Here is a 24,706-nt window from a genome sequence, read left to right on the forward strand (position 1 = left end):
GAGGCAACATGAAGTAATCGCTCTCCTGGGACCTATAACCCAATTCCCATGCCCTCCTCTATCCCCGCATGAGGAACTTGAGAGCCCTCCCTGCCTGACTTTCCCAAGCCTGGAAAGAGGAAGCGCTTGATGGGCACTTCCTCACACAGTAATTCATTTGATAGCCACAGTGACCTGGAGGCATTTTTATATATTCATTTGTTTGTAAACAGAAGAGTCAATGACACCCCCGAGCTAATTCTAGGATGTGCTGGCTCTTTTCCCCCCAGGGCCTTTGCATGTGCTGCTGCTTTTGCCTGAGATGCTATTCCTCCGCTCCACTCCTTACCTAGCGGACACCTATGTCTACTTAAATCTCAGCTCAAACGTCACTCCTCAGGGAGACCTTTTCAAATCTTGCAGACCTTGCCCTGTTTATCACTTTCATAGTGACCTGTCCTTACCTTTCAGAGCTCCTCTCATGGTGTGTAGGTATATCTGTGGTTATCTGATTAACGTCTTTCTCTCTAGTCTGTAAGCACCAAGAAGGCAGGAACTCACCATTTTGCACACAACTGACTCTCCAATGTCCTGGATATTGCCTGACCCACACCCATGAATAGGTATTCACTGAATGAGTGAATAAGCCTGCCCAACATCACACAGCTAGTATGAAGCAGAGCTGGCATTCAACCCAGATCGCCTGACCCCTAAGTCAGTCCACATCCCCACTTTATCTTGTTGCCAAATAGGAGAAAATATCGGTTACAAATAGGATAAAGAAAATCACTTTTTTCTTTTTCCATGATAAAACTTTCCACTGTATTATGTCATGTTTTCTTGAACCCATACAAAAACATGAGCCTGCCCCTCAGAGACAAAGCCCACTTTCTCTGCCTTCTCTGCCTTCAAAACATTAATAAATAAAAAAAGTTATAATAAATAGATGAGCCAGGCGAAGAAGTTGTTGAAAGTTGCAGCTGGGGAGGAGCAGGCGGCCGGATCCCAGAGTCCCAGAAACACAAAGGATTCTAGAGGTCGTCTGGTCCCCCATCACGGCTCTAAAGAGGGGGAACGGAGGCACAGAGAGGTTAAGTGACCTGCCCCAAACCACACAGCTAGTTAATCCAACGTGAATCTCCTACTCTCAGACATATGCTCTTCCCACTTTCTGTGTTTCTGCAGCCAGATTGCAGCAGATGCCTTTTTGGTAGCTCAAGAAGATGCTTGCCTTGTTAAGCCCTGCCCAGCTGTGCCACCTCCTGCTTTCCTATCGCAGGGGAAGGACTACTGAGTGTCTAATGTCTTATTTGGGTTCCCCCAGCAGTGAACCCTAAGGTGTAAGTATGTGAGAGGTGAAAGAAACACATCAGGGACGGGGAAAATGAGGCAGAGAAGGGAACGCAGCTGATAAAGGGTGGGTTGTCAAGCCAGCTTCCACTGTGGGCACCACGGCTTGGTACCCCTGAGGCACTCTGGGAACCAGTCTAGGGCATGCCTCAGACTTATCCCCCAAGGGGTAAGGAGGCTGGAATATTTATATACCAACTTCCATCAGCCATTGCTTGAGCCCTGCTGGGGGCGGAGGGAGTGGGAATGAAGTGGTGTTAATTCACTGGCATTTGTGGCAACAGAGGTTCCAGGGGCAAAATAAAGCTCTCAGGCGAAGAGCTGAAGGTTGCTGGCAAGTCGGGGGTCAAGTGGCAAAGGTGGGCGATATGGGAAGGGCACTATGGTGACTAGAATTGTGTCCCCCCAAAAAGGCATGTTGAAGTCCTAACCTCTGCTTCCTATGGGTGTGAGCTTATTTGGAAATAGGGTCTTTGCAGATGTAATCGAGTTAATAGGGGGTCGTAATGGATTAGGATGGCCTGAAGTTCAAGGACTGGGGTCCTTATAGGAGGGAAATTGGGACAGACACAAAACACCCAGGGAGAGGCCACATGAGGATGGAGGCAGAGGTTGGTGTGATGCAGCCACACCAAGGAACGCTAAGGCTGCCCAGAGCCACCAGAAGCTGGACGAGCCAAGGAAGACCCTCCCTCAGCAGTTGCAGAGGGAATGTGGCCCCGCTGGCATCTAGATTTCAGATTCCTGGCCTCCAGAATACGAGAGAACACGTTTCTGCTGCTGTGAACCCTCCACATTGTGTCACTTTGTTGAGCAGACCCAGGAAGTGATTACAGGCCCCCTACATCACACCAGTCGACTATTGGTGATTAAAATTCCCTCGCAGCACCCACCGCTTGAAAGACACTCCGTGCATGGCCACACAGCGGTTGGCAGAGCCAAGATTTGTATCCAGGTGTGGCTGCCCCCGAAAGCCATGGGTTAAGTTTCTCTCCTTTTCTCCAGTCGACCTTCCCCCCCAGCTTAGTAACCAAGAAAGCTGAGCTGACACTGCCAGGGTCCTCCTTAGCAGGCCAGACAGCAGACAAATCCAGAATATTCCACGTGGTAATCATTTTAATGCTTCAAGCCCGTTGAGGTGGAGACCTTTCTAATACTCAGTACTCGGTTGACAGAATGAGGGAAAAGGCTGGGACCTTTGTACTGAAGATACGGGAAGGTCAGGGGAGAGGCAAATGGCAGAGCCAGACACTGAACAGCGGTCCCCTTGCTGCAGCCAAGGCCCCTGCGCAGACCACCCTTCCTCCCCAGCCGACTGCCCCTCCTCGGCCGGTGTTACCGGTTGGGGGCACGAGCATAGGAAAGAAGCTGCTCGGCCCTGCCTATTATGGGACGGTCAAGACATACTGGTTCCTGGGCTGACACTGGGCCCGTCAACATCAACAAGAGGGAATAGGAGCCTCGGCCTTTGATGAAAGGAGAACCCGTGTGGCCTGGCGTAGCTGTTCCCTCAGAAATGCCAGGTCAAGTTGCACTTTAGTGTAAGGAATCCTGGCTTATTTTTACAAGCCTCCATTTCTGTATGACTCCAGAAGTTCCAGGGAGGCAACAGCAGCCTGGGAAGGAGGAGAGAATTCAACTCCTAAGCACCCCACAGGACAGAAGTTTGAGGACAGCACAGATGGTTTGGCCAGGCCCGTGGACTGTGGAGAAATGAGCACTCGGGGACAGCCAGGAGGCAGAGGCAAGCGGAGATCACGATGTCAGCCTGCAGGGAGAAGGGTGAGGGATGAGTTAATATCTTTCCTTTGTACATTTCTTTACTGTTTGAATTTTATAACGGTCATATTTATGCATTACTTCTAGAATCATCTTTCTTTCTTTGTATTTAATTCCTCGACAAGCACGAGGGCCCCTGCTGTTCTCCCGTGGTAACGGAGCTGCGGGGATCGGCGGGGAGAGGAACCCTGACAAGGTATTAGTTCCAGGTCCCTGAAATGACGGAGAAATCCGTACTTTAAAGGAGCATCTGGTTACTTCTACTCTGCTCTGTGGTAGCCTGGCCAAGGGGGTGGGCAGTCCAAGGTCACAGCCACCACGAGCAGCCCTAAATAGCTGGTTGCTTGGATTCGCGCTCCAGTTCTTCACTCCCTTGCTGAGCGCTGGGGGTCACATCCACCTACGGGACCCGCGGGGGGCGTGGCGCTACCCACGCTCTGCCGCCGGCATGGCACGTGACTTGCTGTGGCCAATGGGAAGTGGCGCCAGGCCTCTGCACGAGGGACGTGCCGGGACGTGTGGCACCAAGCCGACCGCAAGCGGACAGTGAGACTTGGGAGCCTTTTCCTGCCAACCTAAGCACGAGACGGGGAAGCCGAGGCCGAGGCTCGGCGCCACCGGGTACCTGGCATGCAGGTGTGTGTGCGCGCGTGTGTGTGTCTGTTGTTTACCCGCGGTTAGGCTCGTGGGTTAGATGGCGGCACCTGCGATCACCTTGAATGATGTGAGAGCCTGCGCTGAGCTGCTGCTTCCCCATGGACACTGGCAGCGCCCTCAGGTGACCTCGTTGGGTCACGTGACAGGGCACGCCTGGTCCTCAGATGGCCCGTGGACCCTGAACACTCAGCCATTTATTCACTGAGTATAAGTGGTCCCGGGCGCCAGGCCTCTGAACTTTCCCTATGTATAGGCATAATGGGGACCTGGAAGAAAAGTGGCCTGGACCCCAAGATACCAAAGGGAGATTGTGAAGACCAACACATGTTTAAGTAAATATTGTCAATTGAAAAAAAAATGCACAGGGCTTCCCTGGTGGCGCAGTGGTTGAGAGTCCGCCTGCCGATGCAGGGGACACGGGTTCGTGACCCGGTCCGGGAAGATCCCACATGCCGCGGAGCGGCTGGGCCCGTGAGCCATGGCCGCTGAGCCTGCGCGTCCGGAGCCTGTGCTCCGCAACGGGAGAGGCCCGCGTACCGCAAAAAAAAAAAAAAAAAAGCACAGAGTGAGAGTTGTGAGTTAATTTTTCATTGAGGCAGAATGAGGAGTATAGCCCAGGAGACAGCATTTCAGGTAGCTCTGAGAGAGTGCTCTAAAGAGGCGGGGGGGAAGGTCAGTGTATGCGTGACTTTGGTGAAGGGGGGACATGCAATCAAGCACAGGTTTTTGCAGAAGGTTGCTGCTAGTCACGAGCGGATGTCACCATACGCGGTTTTAGTGATTTTCTGCATATAAGGGGGCGCGAGAACTGGGCTCATAAAATCTCCTGGAAGTATCTAACTGTTGGAAGGCCTGTTGCGCCAGCTTTTCCCAGAGCCCAGAGTGCCTCGTTCCTGATCTCCTTTCAGGGGGTGTGGAAGGTCAGGACTCACGGCAGCCTGTGACTGCATCCTCGTAGAGGCAGACGGCCAGTGCCGATTTTTAGTTGGCAGTATCGATGAAATGTCTCATTGCGCCGGCTTTGTGAATGGTTGAGGTAATATGCTGAGAACATCACTGCATTTGAGGGTAAGTTGCAGCTTTTGTTTTCTCACGTCACAAAACTTCCCAGGTGTGCGGGATACCTGCTGAGAGCTCATAGCCAGCTGTTGACTGAGGCACTGATGGTGGAATTATTTTGTTAGGAAGGCTTCAGCGGTGACTATCAGGCCCCCTTGATGCTCCATGAAACAGGTGGGGGCTGTTTTTTCTCACACAGCAGTAAGTCAGGAAGGGGTCAGTTCCCTCTCCTGTATGTTTGGCTGGAGACAGTCATGTCGTTCCTGAACCAAATACTGCGAATGCGAATGAGATTGGCTTTATTTATTAAATGAAACACTTACTCTGTGTCAGGCATCATGCTAAGCACTTTACAGTACTAACTCAATCCTCTTGCAGCCCTATAAGAAGGGCGTAATTATTATCCACACTTTACAGATGAGGAAACTCGGGCCCAGAGAAGTTAGGCTACTTGGGCAAGGTTGCACAGCTTGTAAGTGGAAAAGCTGGGATTTTCGTCTAAGCCGGCTGACTCCAGAATTTCCGCCCATGCTCTACTGTCTCTCAATGCCCTCGGATGGTACAGACACATCCTGGAGCCAGGGTTGGGAGCAGCTTCTCCTGAGGGGTGTCTGCTTTGAGGATGGGGTACCTGCTGAATGGAATCACAATACCTTTAGGAAGGAGAGCTGGGACGAATGCCCAGTAGGTCCCAACAGTGGTCTCTCCCCTCTCTCTCCTCCCCTTCATCTCTTTCTCGCCTCCCTCCGGGTCTGTGCTTGCATAAAGTGGACAGCTAAAAACTAGTAATTACTCCTCTCCCATGATCTGTGACCCTTGTCATCCCTCTGCCCTTTGCTCTCACTTTCTTCTTCTCGCTCTTTGAGTCGTACTGTGAAATGACTTTTGCAATGTCAGCCATAAATAGATTATGAGAAGAAAATCTTTTGTTTAAACAAATTCTAATTTTCCAAAAGGTGGTGAATAAACACTCCAGGATGCATTAGAGATCAGCAAATCTTGTTTGTGCAAAATCACGCTTCAATTTCTTTATATAAGCAGAAAATAGCAGTTCTGATGACCTTGCCAGAAGCGTCTTTGTGTCAAAGGGTTGGTCTCACCGTTTCAGTTTGCGTTGCTCAGAAGAGGCTGAGCCTTCCCATCCGGGTGGGAAAACGCTTCTCATGGAACCAGGTGGGTCGTAGGCTTGCCCAGGGGCACTGAGCGGCTCGTTCCTCCCATTCTACTGCAAGCGCCCAATCCCTTCAAATGAACACATTTTTAAGGGTGAATTATAAAGCGCCTTTACCAAGGAGGAGAAACACCCATGGCCTGGGTGCAGGAGGACTGAGCCCCAGGCTTGGAAGAGCTCTCAGTGGCTGTGCAGTTTTTGCTGCTGTCAAAAGCAGAATGTTCCTCTCAGCACCCTTCACCGGTGTCTCCAGAGACTGCTTAAGCCACAGGCCAGAGAGGGTCTTCAGTGACGCTTCAGGGTGGATGTCACAGAAGCCACCACGGCCACATCAGCAAAACGGGGGGTTATTATAAGGGACAGGCTGTCCTCATGGACGTGAGGGCGGGCAGCGTTCCAGTTACTGGCACTGCATGACACATCACCCCAAAACCTAGTGGCGAAGAACAACCACTTTTTTAATGCTTGAACGTTCTTTGGGTTGGGAATTGGGATGGGGCGCGGCAGCAAGAGCGTGTCGCCGCTCCGTGGTGCCCAGGGCCTTCTCCGGGAGGCTCGGACGCTGGCGGTCTTGTCTCTCAAGTGGCTGGTGGTTGATGCTGGTGGCTGCCTGGGACCTCGGCTGGAACTGCCAAGGGAGCGCTTACATGTGGCTTCTCCCTGTGGCCCGGGCTTCCATGAGGAGGTGTCCCAAAGATCTCCAACTGCAGGGAGGGGGACTGCCCCCCAGACTCAGCTGCCGCCTCCTGAAAGCCATTGCCACGTCTGTACCGAGGCCACACTTGCCATGGCCACGCTGTGCCCAGCCAGTGACGGAGTGTGGCAGAGACACTGAGCCTGGTCCACTCCTGGAGAACGCAGGCTCCACTGACGGAGACCCTGGCTGGGGGACTCCCTGACAGACCTGCCGAGCCTTCCCTGAATGGCTCTCTGGGGGAGCAGAAACCCCCCTCCTTAGGTGTAGGCGGCACAGAGCGACCTTCCCAAGAGCAACTGTACAGTGGAAAAACCAAACAAATCGAGGTCAGCATCAACAGTGATAAGTCATGTTGATCGTACGTACCCTTCCTTGATACTGATGTGACGAGAAAGACACTTTACCTCTGAAAGTCTTGGTCCCCAAAACTCATCACCAAACTCTTACCGTGAGAATAACATCAAACAAATTCCGAAATGGGAACATTCTACAAAATACCCAACCGGTGCCGCTCAAAACTGTCAAGGTCATCAAAGCAAGCAAAGTCTGAGAAACTAGGATACGGGTTATAAGAAAGTCCAGGTCTAGCGGGGAGGAAGATTTACAGGAGCAGAAAGAATTGGGCTGGGCAAAGGAGTGAGGGAAGATGGGCACAGAAATTGGTCATTGCGAGCGAGGCTCTCAGCTCGAGAGGTCCTGGAGCTGCTGGCAACTCAGAGGAGACATCTGTGGCTGGAGCCCCAGGCCACCCGCAGTGTGCTGGCCTCACCCTGGGGCTGGTGACCCAATGGGGGCCCTCCCTCCAGGCATCACATCCACATACATCAGTATCCAGAGGAGGGAATATCAACACCTCCGGTACCTTTTTCTTAGCAAGGAGGAAACTGTCCTCATGGCCCGTTGGACCATCCACTGCAGTGAAAACAGGGCTACCCTGATTGGCTGCGACTAACCAGAATCTACCCCTGGGGTGGAGATGGGATCACCCTCTCTTTCGTTTTTCGGGTGTTCTTAGCAAGGAGGGTGACAGTTGCCGGATTGGTACCAAACTACATCTGCCACCCAGAGCTGGAGTGCATGCCGGAAGAGCCCTGGGAGGCTGCACTGGCGCAGGCAGGGGTCCAGACGAGGGATCGTGGTGCCTTAGACGAGCAGTGGACACGGAGAACCGGATGAATCAGATGTGTATTTGAGAGGTGGAATCAACAGGAGTTTCTTATGGATTGGATAGCTTGGTGCAAGAGGTGAATTCTTTATATGGGTTCAGTATTATACGGTGGTTTTCTTAAATTCAGTTTCGTAGTGATCACACCCCAAAACCACAGAAAGCACTGTTCTATTATAAGTGTGAGCCTTCCGAGAGGAGTGATGGCATTCTCTGTGAGTAACGTAACATGAAATTCCGTAAGAATAAGGGCCTAGTTTACTGGGTGTGTTTTCTATCCCTACCAGTGACTTCACCAAATGTTCCAGTCTTGAGCGCTTAGAATCAATTCAGTCCAATTTGGAATCATTTTTAAAGGAAAAAAACCCCATTGTATTCAGTCAATTCCATGTTTAATAAAAGTATGCCACTTAAGACTTCAACTTTTTAAATTTAAAATATAAATGTCTTAACATAATGGCTTTTATTAAACCAGCCCCGGTCGAAAGCCCAGTTCACATTTCTTGTGGTTTCACATCTGCATTTACTGAGTCATTCTTTTCATAAACAACTTCTGAAATCATAATGCCTACGTTTATCAATGTGGCTAGTACCACCCTTTCTTGATGAATGCAAGGAATAGAGCATTATCACATTTACTCTGCTGAGAAGGAAAGGTGGCCTGCCCACGTGTGTTATTACCCCCAAAAGGAATTCTATAATGCGTAAGCCCTAGGCAAATCATGGATTCCCTGCCCATATATGCTCTTATTCTGATAGGAGCCTTGTAAGCGCTTCGAAATGACTCTGAGCCGTTACTTTGATATCCTTCAGACCCATACAATTTGCTATAAACCTTAAACTTCATTTGGAGGCAGCGTAACCCTCAATTCATCCACAAACTTTTAAAGAAAACTGGGCAATTTCCCAAAGCAAACTGCTCCTGGAAAGTGAGATAGTGTCTCATAAACTCAGCCACTTTACAATTGATGAGGACTACACTGAAAAATAGGACATTCAAGTTCAAACTACCTCAACAATGATAAATCAGGATTGTAGTTGGTTTTTGTTTGTTTATTTTTGCTGTGGTGGTATTGTTTGGGGGTTATTTGGGCTTTTCGGTTTGTTAGATATTTTAATGATTGATGATACCTAGCATTGGCAGAGGAATGGATACTCTCGTTATACGTTGATAAGGATACAAATTGGTACAGCTTTACTGGAGGGTATTGTCGCAGTAGCTATTAAAATGTTTAGAATGCAGCACGTTCATTTCTAGATATTAAAGAAAAACTTACCCATGTGCAAAGAGACAAGAACAAAGATATTCCTGGTAGCCCTGGTTGCAAAAGGAGAAATTTATAAAAACCTAAAATCCATCAAGATGTAAATAAACAGGGCTTCCCTGGTGATGCAGTGGTTGAGAGTCCGCCTGCCTATGCAGGGGACGCGGGTTCGTACCCCGGTCCGGGAGGATCCCACATGCCACGGAGCGGCTGGGCCCATGAGCCATGGCCGCTGAGCCTGCGTGTCCGGAGCCTGTGCTCTGCAAGGGGAGAGGCCACAACAGTGAGAGGCCCGCGTACCGCAAAAAAAAAACCCAAAAACAAACAACAAAAAAACTGTTTGGACTTCCCTGGTGGCGCAGTGGTTGAGAGTCCGCCTGCTGATGCAGGGGACGTGGGTTCGTGCCCCGGTCCGGGAAGATCCCACATGCCGCGGAGCGGCTGGGCCTGTGAGCCATGGCCGCTGAGCCTGCGCATCCGGAGCCTGTGCTCCGCAACTGGAGAGGCCGCAACAGTGAGAGGCCCGTACCGCAAAAACAAAAACAAACAAACAAAAAGAATGAGCTAGGCCAGTCAATACCGATGATGATTATCAAGACATGTTGGTGGTGTGGGGGAGGGGATGTGGTAAAAAAAATGAATCAAGTTTGAACATATGTTAGAGAATGCCCCCCCCACTCTTTTTCTATATGGGTACATGTTTGGGTAGATCCTTGGAACAGGTCTGGAACTGTAGAATCTAGTCTGCACTCAGTAGTTGAATGAATTAATGATTGGACTAACACACATGGCTAGAATGTTTTCCCGTTTGGCATCTGCCTTTCTAATTTTGTTCTGGAGTTTTAAACGGTACAACTTATTTTCAAAACCTGTGGGTGATTCTCTTAAGAGGGAGAAGTCCCCTCAGGGTTCCAGGTGAGGTAGCCCTCTTTGCTGCCCAGCGTGGCGACACACTTTACCTGGTCGAGATTTCACTCTGTACTGTGGATTAGTGGTGATTCACAAACACTGGTGACTGTGTTCCTGGAGCCTTTCTCTCTCCCCACCCCTGTCCCTCTCCCTTATTCTTTTTTGTATCCTTTAGATGGGAGTTTGAACACCCCTTCTGGGGAGAGACCTTCCATAGCAACGCCTAGCATAGGACAGGTCACTCTGTGATCTGTGCCCTGATGGTACCGGCTACGATCTCTCTTCAAACTCAGCATAACTGTGATTATACAACCATCCTGTAGTTATGATCAACTAAGAATTATTCCTAACCTGCAGAAAATAGTGGCAGTAGACTTGTATACAGACCACCTAGACTTTTATGCATGGTTCGTTTATTCACTGTCTATCTCCCCTAGACCCCGAGAGTTACATAACCTCTTTGTGCTTTTGTGTATTGATGTTAAAAATGGGGCTCATGCTCTATGTCATAAGGTTTTGGTGAGAATTAAATATCTTTTCTCTGTTTTTTATTAAAGTATAGTTAATCTACAGTGTTGTGTTAGTGTCAGGTATACAGCACAGTGATTCAGTTGTATGTATATATAACTATATATAACCAGAAAAGAATATATATATTCTTTTTCAGATTCTTTTCCCTTATAGGTTATTACAAAATGCTGAGTAGAGTTCTCTGTGCTGTACAGTAGGTTCTTGTTGATTATTTATTTTATTTATAGTAGTGTGTATGTGTTAATCTCAAACTCCTAATTTATCCCCCGCTCCACCTTCCCCTTTGATAACCATAAGTTTTTTTCCTATGTCTATGGGTCTATTTCTGTTTCGTAAATAAGTTCATTTCTTGCTTGCTTGCTTGCTTGCTGCGTTGGGCCTGCATTGCTGTGCTTGGGCTTTCTCTAGTTGCGGCAAGCGGGGGCTACTCTTCGTTGCAGTACGCGGGCTTCTCATTGCGGTGGCTTCTCTTGTTGCGGAGCACGGGCTCTAGGCACATGGGCTTCAGTAGTTGTGGCACGAGGGCTCTAGAGCGCAAGGTCAGTGGTTGTGGCGCACGGGCTTAGTGGCTCCACGGCATGTGGGATCCTCCCGGACCAGGGCTCAAACCCGTGTCCCCTGCATTGGCAGGCGGATTCTTAACCGCTGCGCCACCAGGGAAGCCCCCATTTGTATCTTTTTTTCAGATTCCTCATATAAGCTATATCATATGATATTTGCCTTTTTCTTTTTTACTTAATTCACTTAGTATGATAATCTCTAGGTCCATCCATGTTGCTGCAAATGGCATTATTTCATTCTTTTTTAGTCTGAGTAGTATTTCATTTTATATACCTGTATATATCTACATATATATCTATCTATATCTATCTATCTATCTATATATATATATATCTCACATCTTCTTTATCAATTCATCTGTCGATGGGCATTTATGTTGCTTCCATATCCTGGCTATTGTAAATAGTGCTGCTGTGAACATTGGGGTGCATGTATCTTTTCGAATATGGTTTTCTCTGGATATATGCCCAGGAGTGGGATTGCAGGATCATATGGTAACTCTATTTTTAGTTTTTTAAGGAGCCTCCACACTGTTCTCCATAGTGGCTGCACCAATTTACATTCCCACCAGCAGTGTAGGAGGGTTCCTTTTAAAAATATCTTAATACTTTTAAATCAAACTGAGTTTCAATACTAAGTAATAGTGTGACTTGTTACCCAGCAAACACTGACTGCTACATTCATCATTGTTTCTTTCATGCTTAGCGGGGTGCTGGCACTAGTAAATTCCCAACAAGTATTTATTGAATGAATGAATGAGACCATGAGCAAAAGAAAGAATTGATGAATGAATGAACAAATGAAGAGAGATACGAGGGAAGCAACCCTTTATTTCTGTTGGATGGATTAATTCCACGGAGTAGGAGGATCAAGTTACAACAACAAGGATCTCTTTTTTTATTGCCAGTTTCATAGACGATATGCTTAGAAAGAGAAATGTGATCAGGCATAATCTTCTAATCGCATTAGAACAACTTGTCATGTCTTTTCTGTGGATTGTAAAGAACATCCAAATTTCAGTTCCAGGTCCCCTGCCTGCTTTAAAAACCAAACCATGCATTAATACATTGCAGGGAATTACACTCAAACTGGTTATCTTACTTATTAGCAAGGTTGATATTTCTCCTTCCCTCAACCACAGATAAAAAGTGCCACTTGGGAACACTGACAGTAATTTGAACTCTGTGGAATTCCTTAGTTTGTCTTTGTTGTGTATACCAGAAATCTTAATTTTCCACTCATATTAAGTTCTTACTGCTGAGGCAAAGTCAGAAGGCAAAAAATCTTCAAAGCCACTGAATTGTGTTTTTGTCTTCTTCGATTTCACCTCTAAAACAGAGTCAAGAAGACAAAACTAATTAATTCAAGTGTCACAACTGTAATTATCTAATTTGCTTTACTCCCCAGATTCTCAACATTTAAAATTTTTTTCATGCCAGAAAGTCAGTAAATACCATCTAGAGTTAAAACATGGAGTCTTAGAAAAAGTTAATGAATTCAGCTTCTGTGGTTTTTATCAGCTTTTTTCTTAGGTTTAAAGGGACAGTGAACTTGTTTCTCTTGATCGTGTGCATGTGTGTGTGTCCAAAATGTGGAGATTTCTTTAGTTCAACTTCAGATTCTGTTACTGTCAAATGTAAGTAAAATCAAATGCTTTCTCATTAAAAATAATATGTATAGTAAAATTCCTCCTTTTCAACAAAGCATATTGGTTGGTTTTTTTATCCATAGAGCAGAGACCAAATACTGAGAAGGATGGTTGTTTGCGGGGAGTAGACTACTGAGGGTGTTTTTTTCTTGAGAATTATTCTTTGCCCTTTTATACATTGTTCAGCTTTTAGAAAACATAACCGTGTTATCATTTTTTGAAACGATAAAGGTATTAATATTTTAAAAAACCAAATAACTAAATATTCTTCCTAGTTTCCTCCAAGTTAGCACTCCGCCTCAAAACGTCTGGCTTTAAAAGCATACAGCAGAGATAACATGTTTGGAAGCGATCAGCATGCAGAGGGTTGCTGTGGCCATAGTAGGAAATGACCCAGGGGGAGACGAAGAGGAAATGAGAAAAGCAAGCGTCTCCTTCCTCAGAAGACAAGCTGATACCAAAGCCTGAGAAGGAGTGAGCTCAGAAGTGTCAGGACAGAGCAGACCCTCCTACCGTCAAGGGTGCAGAGTTTCCAAGAAAAGGCACCTACGGGATCCCCTACCCTCAAGATTCCTCTCCGGTTCACTCATATTTGGATTTCTTTGAATCCCAATGAGATAGAAATTCCAGAACACTGTGTGCTAGAGCCCTGTCACGGGGTTTCACCTCCCTAGGATTCTTCTGCAGTGGATGCCATGTCCAGAAACCTCAGGAGGCGCCCCAGACAGCCTCCAGCCCTGCGCCGGGGGGGAGATCTTCATTACTGACCCTCTCTGGACCTCCAGGGCGGCACCACGAGCAGGACAGCTGCATAAGTCCCCTGACACGCAGCCCGTCCCCCAGCCCCTGTGGTTTTTAGAAACCACGAAAGACACCTTCTAACCACAAACCGTGGTGCTTCAGTTTTTGGTGTTTTCCCTGGGACAGACTTTGTGGGCTCACAGTAAATCGAAGGGTAACTTCCTGGCCTGTTGCATGGACTACAAAGGGTCAAGTCTACTCCTAATCTGAATGCAAACAGCAAGTAAAAGGATCACAAAAACATGCATGAAAAATTGTGTATAATTTTTGAGTAAAGGAAGCTTTTCCATGGCTTTGCAGCCATGAAGGATATTGATACATTTGACAGGGAAATGAAGCTGTTCTGTGTGAAAGTGCACGCCACAAACAAGCGAGAGGATGTGACAGACTGGGAAAACCTATTTGCATATCCATAGGCCTGATTTCTTTAACATGAAAAGCGCTCTGATGAATCAACAAGAAAAAAAATGCGTGAGGCAATCAACAGACAGTCCTCAGAAAAAACAGCTATTAACTGCTCTTAATAAGAGGCTTAGTCTCACTTGGCAAAAAGAAATGCAAATTTAAATTACACTTGCGGGGGGCTTCCCTGGTGGAGCAGTGGTTAAGAATTCGCTTGCCAGTGCAGGGGACATGGGTTCGAGCCCTGGTCCAGGAAGATCCCACATGCCGCGGAGCAACTAGGCCCGTGTGCCACAACTATTGAGCCTGTGCTCTAGAGCCTGTGCGTCACAACTGGAGCCCACGAGCCACCACTACTGAGCCTGCGAGCCACAGCTACTGAAGCCTGCATGCCTAGAGCCTGTACTCTGCCCCGCTCGCCGCAACTAGAGAAAGCCCCGCGCCCAGCAACGAAGACCCAACGCAGCCAAAAATAAATAAAATTAAAAAAAAATAAATGTATAAAAATAAATAAGTAAATAAATTACACTTGAGCCACCCTTTCCATCTATGGACTGGGAAGGGGAGTGGTCTCCCTGGTTGGGAGGAGAGCTTCATGTTTACTGTGTATGCCTAAGTCCGTGTCTTTAGAGTTTTACGCCAGGAGCATACTTTGCCTTTTCAGAAATAAATGTTTAAATGCAAGCAAACAGAATTCGTAAGCAAGAAGGTTTGAAACAGAGGATTTGTGAACGTTACAGCTTCTCCCGCAGGGCAGAGCCATTTGGCCATTCCGTTCATTCATGCAACAAATATTCTCTGAGCAATTATTGTGCCTGGCATTGTTCTGGGCCCTGAGAAACAGCGAATAAAGGCCCTGCCCTCGTGGTCCTGGCATTCTGGCAGCGGAAGACAGACAGTAAATAAACAAGTCAGTATGTGGTACGCAGATGATGATGAGAGAGAAAAAACAGGCAGGGAGGAGAGATGGAGAGATCTCTGGTAGGCAGTTGGGGTGGCCCTTGTTTTTTTTTACATAGGTTTCTCAAGAAAGTCCCTATGGAAACAGTGACATTTGAACTGAGACCTCAAAGAAATGGGGGAGCCAGCTATGGGGATATCAGGGGCAGGGGGAAGTGTCCTAGGCAGAGGGAGCCCTCCGTGCAAAGGCCCTGTGGCAGAAGCAAAGCTGGGATGCTGCAGGAGAGCAGGGAGGCCAACCAGGCTGCTGCTAAATGAGCAAGGGGGAGAATGGGAGGAGATGAGGCCGGAGAGGCAGTGCAGGAGCAGAGTGAGGTTTACACAAGGCGGAGAGGACAGGCGAGGCCGGCCCAGGCCCTGGCACCGTGCCAAGCGCAGAAGGCAGGCTCTTGCTTAAATCTGTTGGATTTGAATTTCAAATGCAAAGGGTCATTGTGTTAAGGGAAAACTCCCTCTAACTACTGTTTTTCCAGCCTTTATGAAAAGAGGGCATCGAATCATTTTTTTTTTAATTTTCTGCTTCAGTTATTAATGCTTTTAAATGTTTTCTCTTATGTAGTGATAAATTACATGAAGAAGAAAGCCGATGTGGTCTGGGCGACCCTTCTCTAATGAGTTGTTCTATGCCGGTTGCTAAGATTTTATCAAAGACTTCTGCATCTGTCCTTCCAACTGTTGATGATCTGTTTTTTGTTTTTTTGTTTTGTTTTGTTTTGTTTTTTTTGTGGTACGTGGGCCTCTCCCGTTGCGGAGCACAGGCTCCGGACGCGCAGGCTCAGCGGCTATGGCTCATGGGCCCAGCCGCTCCGCGGCATGTGGGATCTTCCCGGACCGGGGCACGAACCCGTGTCCCCTGCATCGGCAGGCGGGCTCTCAACCACTGCGCCACCAGGGAAGCCCCTGATGATCTGTTATTTTTGAGAAATAAGATTTTTTTCATGGTTCTAGAACATTCCATCATAAGGGTACCGTAATCATTTAACTTTCTGGGATTGAGTGTTAGAGGAGGGTTTGATTTCACTATCTTCCTCTTCCACCCTCTCTTCCCCCCTCTTCCCCCGCTACACACACACGCGCACGCACACACGCACCCATACACCACACACACAACACACCCTTCCTCTGTCTCACTAGCAGAGGTTTTCCGGAAGGGGCTTCTGGGAAGGCAGGGGGCACATGTGCTGGCATGCTAGGGGGAGAGTTCTGGAATCCTGTAGGGAGTTCCATGTATGCTGATTCTGGAGCCCATCTGCCCGGGGCTTGGTGAGAAAGCCCGTGTGAGCGAGACGCAACCCAGGCCCCTCCCACACGCAGGCCACCTTGAACTCCCCGCTGGTGCTGAGAGTCACGCTCTTTCCCACCCCACACGTTTATCCCAGCTGGGCCCTGGGACCTTTATCTGGAGTCCCCCCTCCTTCTTGGCCCCCAAAATAACAGTTTGTGGGCGATCTGAAACAAGGTCTCTCCCATACAGTCTCCCGGGCAGGGGGAGCCGCCCCTACTGCTCTGGCCAGGGCACTGGGCCACATCCTTACCAGGGCGCTCCTCCCGCCAGGCTGGCAGTGGAGTCGGGCAGTCAGGGCATGGGCTCTGGGGACGGGCGGTCAGCGTCAAATCCAGCTCCAGCCTTTGGCGTTACGTACTTGGTTCATGTTGGGAAGACACACACTACACCTACCATACACGCACACGCGCAGACACACACACACACACACACAAAGGGAGCGGGGACAGTGAGGTTGGGAATTAGTTCCCTCCCTGCCTGGGCCTCTCCCCCAGGCCCAGCTCTGCAGGGCAGCCTGTCCGTACAGCTTCGCCACACCCACCCCGCGGCCTTGTGCGGGCTGAGGAGGGCCAGGGCTCTCTGCTTTTGCTGGCTTTTCTCTGCTCTGCCCACATCTTCGTTAAGTCCCCAGTCTGAACTGACCACGTGTTTCCTGCCAGGAGCCTGCCCGGCCCTTCAGGCCTTCTCTTCTAATCTTGCTGCATCCCCAGCTTCACCCTGACGTGACTGGGACCACCCGGGGTGCAGCCCCCTTCCAGGTCCTGAGCAGGAACCAGGCAGAAGCCCTCCACCCTCGGGTTCCCCCATAACTCCCCAACCAGGGTCTCCGCCGAAGGACCCACGTGCCTGATCTTCCCTTCTGCTCCCCAGACATTTCCTGTGGAGTCAGCAACAGAGGGCGTGCCCCACGCGGGAGCCTGTACAGTGTCTTTGTGCAGTTTAGAAAGAGGCGTCCCTTCCTCAGCATACTTTACTTCCATCTGGCAGAAAATCACTGTAATGTACTGATTTTGTATCTAGAAAACTCTCAGGGTAAATACACAAATCTACAGCATCTCTGCCGTGAACGGCAGGCACCCCTTAGAGGGCGTCCTTGTGCAGTGCACAACCTGCCCTCCCAGGCCCTGCCTTCCTGGCTTTTCTCTCTATATCATATATGTGTTCTTCCCAGCTCTACTCTCATGACTGAGCATTCAGCATTTCGACATCTTGGGAGGAACTCTAAGGTCAAATGGTCAAAATCAACATCTTGCTAGAAACATCAGGTACCCACCTGCCCTGTCCTATCTAGAGGTGATAACTTCCGGTTTAGTCTTAGGAGGTGGACTGTTTCAGGGAGAACATGTTAAAAGATATCAATCTAAATGTCAGCAAATATATTTTCTCCTTTACATGTGCCAGAGACTCTACTCATCTCAATCCTCACTGGCTTGTGAATTTGTTCTCTTCTCCATTTTACAGATCCTAGAAATCGAGCCTCCCCAGGACTAAGCACCTCCCCCAGGGCTTTGCTGTACTGCGTTGTCTTCCCACCCTCAAATCCTCTAACTCAGTACATTGGAACAAGAGACCAGAGAAGGTGGGACACGTGACCACGAGGACAGGGTTGTCTGAGTACCTTGGGGCGTGAGCTTGGATGTCCCTTTGCACTTAGGGAAAATTTCTACACCGCAGTCAAAAGCCATTTTAGAAATATACGCTGGGAAGATGATAATCGTAACCTTTAATGACAGTGGCGCTTGCAAAACGTACAGTTCAGGAAGGACTGATGCTTTATCCAAAAAGCTCTTGTTAAAATCCAATCATCTTGAGCAACGAGCATTAGCAGGAGATGCCTGCAATGAACAAAAACACAGGAAAGGTTAATGGCCTTCTTTGCTAAAAACGATTCAGGGCTTTATCTCGCATTCCAGCTCAGCCTCAGATCTGTGCATATGCTGAAGATTTTTTTTTTTTTTTCGTTTTGGTAATCAGGAGAAAAATTGATTACCAAAATTATAATTAAGAGCTGGGAAGATATGCAACAATTTGGCTGCTTCATTTAGCGTGTATTTCAGGTTAATTGCATAATTTTACTAATGAAGATATTTGCATGAATATCTTCAGTGGCTACATTCAATTTATTGTGTAATGAACACTCTGCTAAGCAGAAGACTTCACTTCTTGTTGGATTCAGGGTGAGACAAAGGCTGAAACTCTCAATGGGTTTCTAGCCTCACATGTCAGGCTCTTAATGAGTAAATCCGTTAAAGTCTCCTGATGGAATTTACACTGCCCACTGATACAACTGGATTCTTCTCTAATTTTGAAAAAGACTATAAGATTCCAAAGGAATTTGAAAAACTCCTTTTATTACCAGTTTTTGAAAAAGTATATCAAAAAGAAGTATTTTTCCCATGCCTATCCAATTTTAGTTTACATGGGTCATCACACCTTATTTCCATTTAAAGAAAAATAAATGTGATGCCTATAAAATTATAAAGAGATTAGAAAATATAAAAAAATCAAAAGAAAATAAAAATTACCCATAATTCTGCTATTCAGAAAGAACAGTGTTAAAGTTTGGGAGTGTATGACTCTGAATATTTTTCCTTTGCGAAAGTGTACTTTTCATTTTTTACCCAAATGGATTTACCATGTGTACAGTTTCTTATTTAAGTTATTTCTTCACCTAACAGTAAACTGCGAACATGTTCTATATCAGTAAACATTTTTTCTACTGCTGTGTAAAGGTACGAAGTTTTTCATGGTGTGGACGTGTCATAATTTATGTAAATGACCCCTTTTTGTTGGATGTTTAGGTTGAATCCAGTTCACTTTATAAGCAGCAGGCAGTGAACATTCTCAAAGCTCCTTGAGCACGTTTGTCATTATTTCCTTAAGATAAATTCATAGATACTCAATGCTTAGAAAGCCTTGATAGATGTTGCTAACTTGACCCTAGAAAGACGGAAATTTTAAATCCCACCAGCAGTGTGGGATAAAGGTGCTTTTTCCTGCAGTCTCACCAACATGGGGGCCTGATGCTATCATTTGAAAATGGTAGCTAAACAATTTCTCTCGCTGTTGGTTTCGTGTGCTTTTCTTCAGTGACTGGTGGAACTCGTGATTGTTTATCGGCCATTTATGGTTCTTCTTTGTGAATTGCCAGGGCAAGTGCCTTGCCCATTTGTAAAAACTGGGTTGTCCGTTTTTCTGTTTCAGGATCTTTCTGTGTTTTAAGAATATGACCATTAATCTGTACATATGGTCCAAATATGTTTCCATTGATTTCAATATTTTTCTACTGATGCAAAAAATAAAATGATTACATTTTGTTCACCACGTTCATTCTGTGGGAGGAGCCATCCCTGGGAGGGCCGGCAGGTCGGTGACCCAACGCCAGCAGGTAGCAGGGGGTGTGCTTGCCGGCTCAGGCACTGCCCAAGTGCTTACTGCCCCAGTTCACTTAATTCTCATACTATTATCTGCATCTTACAGGTGAGGAAATGGGGGTTCAAAGGGCTTCAGTACTTGACCCAGGTCACTCAGGAACAGCGTCAAGATTTGAACCCAAGCAGTGTCTCTCCAGGGCCAGAATCAGACTGCAAGGTGTTGCTAGTAGCAACAGATGATAGCGCAAGCATCCATTGCTGTGAACTTCAGGCTCCGGCCAGCTGTACCTGTAGGAAGTTGTATCCATTAGGAATGCGTGACAGATGGCACAGAAACTCCAACCACAGTGGCCTGAACAAATAGGGGTTTTCATAAAGGGCTGTTGAATTATTGCTGTGTGTGATATGCCAACGGTGAATTGCGTGTGACAGTGTCTGTCCAAACCTTGAAGCACCTCTGACAGTATCTATGACTACGTGTGTTTTTATAGATATTTGCCCTGCTTCTGGGTGAAGGCAGAAGAGAGAAGGCAGCGGCTGAATGTGTTAAGTCAGAGGCCCGGTTGATAGTGGAAGATGGCTGGGCACCAGCTGATGGTGTGCACTCGTGAACAGGGGCTTCAGCTCTTGGGGCCAGTTCCGATGGGCGTGCAGGACGCCCCGTGGGGCTGGAAACGAGGGGAGCACCTGCATGCGATTTAGAAGCATCCCTACCCAGCTCTACCCAACCTAAGGTGCGTATTCTCCCAGCTCAGCAACCCTGCCCAGGTGCACACCCGAGAAGCCTGGTGGGTCCAGAGCCCTCCTCATGAAGGAGCTTGGGCCTCTCAGTGGCTTCACTCCCCTGCTTGCTGTGGGGAAAGACCACAAGTGAAAGAGCCGGACGACACCTTCCCCGGGTCACCATTAGCATCCTGGGAGGATGAGGGGAGCGTACAGAGGAGAGGTAGACGGAGAGGGGGGCCTGGCTCGGACCCTCCCTCGCCGGGGCCAGCTGAGGTCGGGGGCAGGGGGCGGCTTCTCTCCACACCGAGGCTCCCCGTGAGTTGAATCTGGAAAATGCCAGGAAACTTCCAAAAAGCACAAAATAGCGTTCCTTTAAAAAGCTATTTAACGTGACTCTAGAATGCAAGGAATGATCCTAGGGGGATCCTGGATTGGGGGGAAGTTGCCGCCCAGCATAGGATTGGATAGTGAAATACGGATTATTATTAAGTAATATGTGCAATCATATTAAGCTTCCTGAACTTGATCATCATATCCTGATTATGGAAGGGGAGGTTCCTGTTCCTAGGGGACACAGGTGACCTCTCGAAGGATCAAGTGCCGTGACCCTGCACGTGTCCCCAGAAGTCGAGGGCGGCTTCCTGGGAAGATGCTGACAGAGGACGTTGTTAACAGGTGAGGATTCTGGGTGAGGGGCATGTGTGAGGGGGTGGTCATTGTTCTGTCCTTGCGACTTCTCTGCAGGTTTGAATTTTCTTCAAATTGTACCTCTTTTGAAGTGTTATTTAAAATTCTAGGTGTGATCATCATGGGTGCTAAGGAATTGTTGAGAGCCCAGTCCAGGTTCCTGAGTCCTTCATGAATTTGCCCCAAATGACCTGGGGTGGCAGGTGACCTGTGGGGCCCCCCGGACCCCCTCAATGGGGACACGTCTCAGCTCCTGGCAGCCCTGTCAGCAGGTGGCTCAGCTGCACCCACCGTCAGGCCCTTCCCGGTGGCCCTCGCCCAGTGACCCACCAGTGCTGGTGTGTGAAGGCCTGGCCGTCTCGGCCCAGCTGGGGACAGCTCTGAGGGCCACCTCAGCTCCACAGCTCCCGGGGGGCAGCTGACCTGTCCCCTCCCCCCTCCTCAACAAACGCCCACTTGTCAGCACCATCCCAGAGCCGGCTTCCCAGGGGTCCAGCCTGCCACAGGCCTCCAGCCACGTCCCTGTCACCTCCACTCACACGCCCACGTCTCCCCTCCACCATCACCCCTGTTCTGCCCACACGCGTCACGCACCACGGACGTTTCTTCCTTTAAAGCAGTTTTGTCTGAACTATTTCCAACGCACAGACAAAGAGAGAGAACGGGATGATGAATACCTGTGCGCCCCTACACAGCTCTATCAGACCTCAGCCTAATGTCACGTTTGTTCAGATGTGTTTTTTTTAAGGAACAAAGCATCACCGATTCAGCGAAGGCCTCCTGTGTACCGTTCCAGTCCTCCCCCCCCACCCGCCCCTCCTGACGGTCTCCCGCCATCAATTTGGTGTTTCTCCTTCACGTGTATGTTTCTATACTTTTAACACAGCTTTGTGCATCCGTAAACAATATGCAGTATTGTGTTTTAGGTTTTTAATCTTTATGTAAATATTATCATTCAGACCGCATCATTCCACTGCTTGCTTTTCCAGCCCCAGGTTGTTTGTGAAATGCCTCTACAAGTGGATGTCTGTGGTCTGGCCCATCCGATCTGCCTGTAATACACCCCATGGATTTCAGCCTGGCTCCTGTTAAGGGACGTCTACGTCTTTCCTCCGGACAAGCGGTGCTGCCATTGCCGTTCTCACCCACGGCTGCTTGAGCCTCCGAGACGGTGGCCCAGAGGTACAGTTACGTATCAGGGAAGGAAGTGTGGGAACAGGAGTGCGCAGCAGGAGGCCGCCGTCTGAATCCCAGACAAAGCTCATGGCTCAGAGTGTGGGCCCCACGAGGCAGACCCCCTTTCTCGCTCCTTCCCCACCGCTTGCTTCCAGCCCCCCAGCACCTGATCAGCCACCACAGAAGTCAGGTTTCTCTGTAGCAATGCTGTGTAATCGATAGTCCCAAGCTCCAGGCTTACCCCAGGTATTTATGTCTCATTCATGCATCTGCGGGGGAGCGAGGCTTGGCTCTGTTCTGGCCACTGGGCTGGGTTCCAGTCTACTCCATGGGTCTTTTATTCCTGAAGGGCTGACGGCTTTCTGGGACACGCTCTCCTCAAGGCCAAAACTGGAGCACGAGAGGCCAAGCCAAACCACGGAAGCTCACGTAAAGACCCTGCTCCCGTGCGGTGTGTACTGTCTGCTTGTAGAGTCCATTGGACAGAGAAGTCCTGAGTTGGTGCCGGAGCCCGCTCCACCCGCAGTGACGTACTGGTGAGAGCAGGAGGGCGAGGAGAATGGTGCGCAGGCCAAGCCGCCCACCACGGGTGCAGACCTTCTGCTGCCGTGCCCCTCCTCCCACACGCGTGCGTACGCACATGCACGCGCATACACTCAGCCACAGCCTGTCCTCACCCTTCCTCCACCGTTCCCTCCTGCCCACTCCCCCCCGCCCCCAGTTCTTTCCAGAGCTGAATTGGGTTGGGGAGTGACCAGGTGCCTGGTGCACTGATAAATAAGAAAGCAAAGGCATCACCAGGAAGTAATGTATTAGGATTTTCAACAGCCAAGACGTGGAAGCAATGTAAATGCCCATCAACAGAGGAATGGATAAAGAAGATGTGGTACATATATACAATGGAATATTACTCAGCCATAAAAAAGAATGAAATAATGCCATTTGCAGCAAGATCGATAGAACTAGAGATTATCATACTAAGCGAAGTAAGTCAAAGACAAATATCGTATGATATCACTTATATGTGGAATCAAAAATATGATACAGATGCACTTATTTACAAAACAGAAATAGACTCACAGACATAGAAAACAAACTTACGGTCACCAAAGGGGAAAGGGGGAGAGAGAAAGTAGGAGTATGGGATTAACATATTATATATAAAATAGATAAACAATAAGGACCTACTGTATAGCACAGGGAACTATAGTCAATATCTTATAATAACCTATAATGGAAAAGAATCTGAAAAAAATATATATATGCAACTCAGTCACTTTGCTGTACACCTGAAACATTGTAAATCAACTATACTTCAATTTATAAAAAGAAAGTGATGTATTAGGATTTTCCAGAGAAACACAACCAACAGGACGTGTGTGTGTGTGTGTGTGTGTGTGTGTGTGTGTGTAATGTATATAAGTGTGTATAAAATTTTATATATGTAAAATGTATATATATGTATATAAAATGTATATAATGAGGAATTGGCTCATTCAGTGATGGAAGCTGAGCAGGCCTGCGAGCTGCTGTCTAGGGAGCTGGGGCCCTAGGAAAGTAGCTGGTGTAACTCAGTCCAAGTCCAAAGGTCTAAGAACCAAGGGAGCTGATGGTGAAAATCCGGGCGTGAAGGCAGGAGATGAGATGAGATGTCCCAGCCCAAGCAGGGAGGCAGGAAAAAGGGGGGCAGCTTCCTCCTTCCTCTGCCTTTTGTTCTACTCAAGCCATCCACGGGTTAGATGAGGCCCACCCACCCCGGGGAGGGCATCTCCTTTACTGAGTCTGCAGTTTCAAATGCTGACCTCATCCTGAAGCACCATCACAGACACACCCAGAATAGTGTTGCGTCTGGGCACACCATGGCCAGTCAGGTTGACACAGAAAATTAATCATCCCGTACTCCTCTTGCCTAAGCCTGTAGAACAAGGTTATTTGCTACAAGATCTGAGAGTGCACTCGGTCTTACACAGGAAGTGGAGCGTGGGTTATAAATTCCATTCCAAATTGTCAAGGAGCCACAGGCTTCCATGGGCACAGCCTGTGACAGGTGTGTGATGGCTCATGTGCAAAGCCATTTAGCTTGTTAACGAGTAAGAGTCTGGGTCAGCAGCACACACTCAGGGACTGTGGTTTGTTTAAACAATAAGAGGATGGTATAGGAATCAATACTCCATTCCATTCTCAAAAGCCAGAGACACCCAGCTTCTGTGTAGGTCATCCGTGCTGTGGATTAACATGCCCCCAAAATAATGAGGCAAGTAGCCATCATTCAGCACACCCTGGCCTCTTCATTTCGTCCTGGCTGGGTAAACGGGAACCATTAGCTGCATTATCCAGTGTTAGGAAATCAATAACGTACTGATTATTGATAGACACGCACTGCTGGCAAAGGGGAAAAAATTACATGAGGGCTTTATGGGGTGATCGCTCTGTTCTTTAGAGCAGTGGCCAACTTCAGCTTTCAATTCCCTGTGACATACTCACCCAGATTGATGGAGCTTTTGTAATATCTAATGGGGATTGG

At 48.2% G+C, this 24,706-nt stretch overlaps 1 long non-coding RNA gene across 6 annotated transcripts in view; it reads left to right on the forward strand.

Annotated features, from left to right (window-relative positions):
- Positions 1-23,409, forward strand: part of LOC132509478 (uncharacterized) — a 31,811-nt gene extending 8,402 nt beyond the window's left edge. Inside the window, exons 4-11 of one of the 6 annotated variants that reach the window (XR_009537020.1) lie at positions 1,165-1,319; positions 2,922-3,111; positions 17,391-17,484; positions 17,681-17,798; positions 20,085-20,327; positions 20,832-20,994; positions 21,996-22,188; positions 22,532-23,409. This is a non-coding gene — a long non-coding RNA (uncharacterized LOC132509478). Of the gene's footprint in view, positions 1-1,164; positions 1,320-2,921; positions 3,112-17,390; positions 17,485-17,680; positions 17,799-20,084; positions 20,328-20,831; positions 20,995-21,116; positions 21,879-21,995; positions 22,189-22,531 lie in introns of those variants that run through there. The other 5 variants (XR_009537022.1, XR_009537025.1, XR_009537023.1 and 2 more) reach the window with 5 other exon arrangements.
- The last annotated feature ends 1,297 nt before the right edge of the window (positions 23,410-24,706 follow it).

The sequence above is a fragment of the Lagenorhynchus albirostris genome, chromosome 19 (genome assembly GCF_949774975.1).
Source record: "Lagenorhynchus albirostris chromosome 19, mLagAlb1.1, whole genome shotgun sequence".
Lineage (NCBI taxonomy): Eukaryota > Metazoa > Chordata > Mammalia > Artiodactyla > Delphinidae > Lagenorhynchus > Lagenorhynchus albirostris.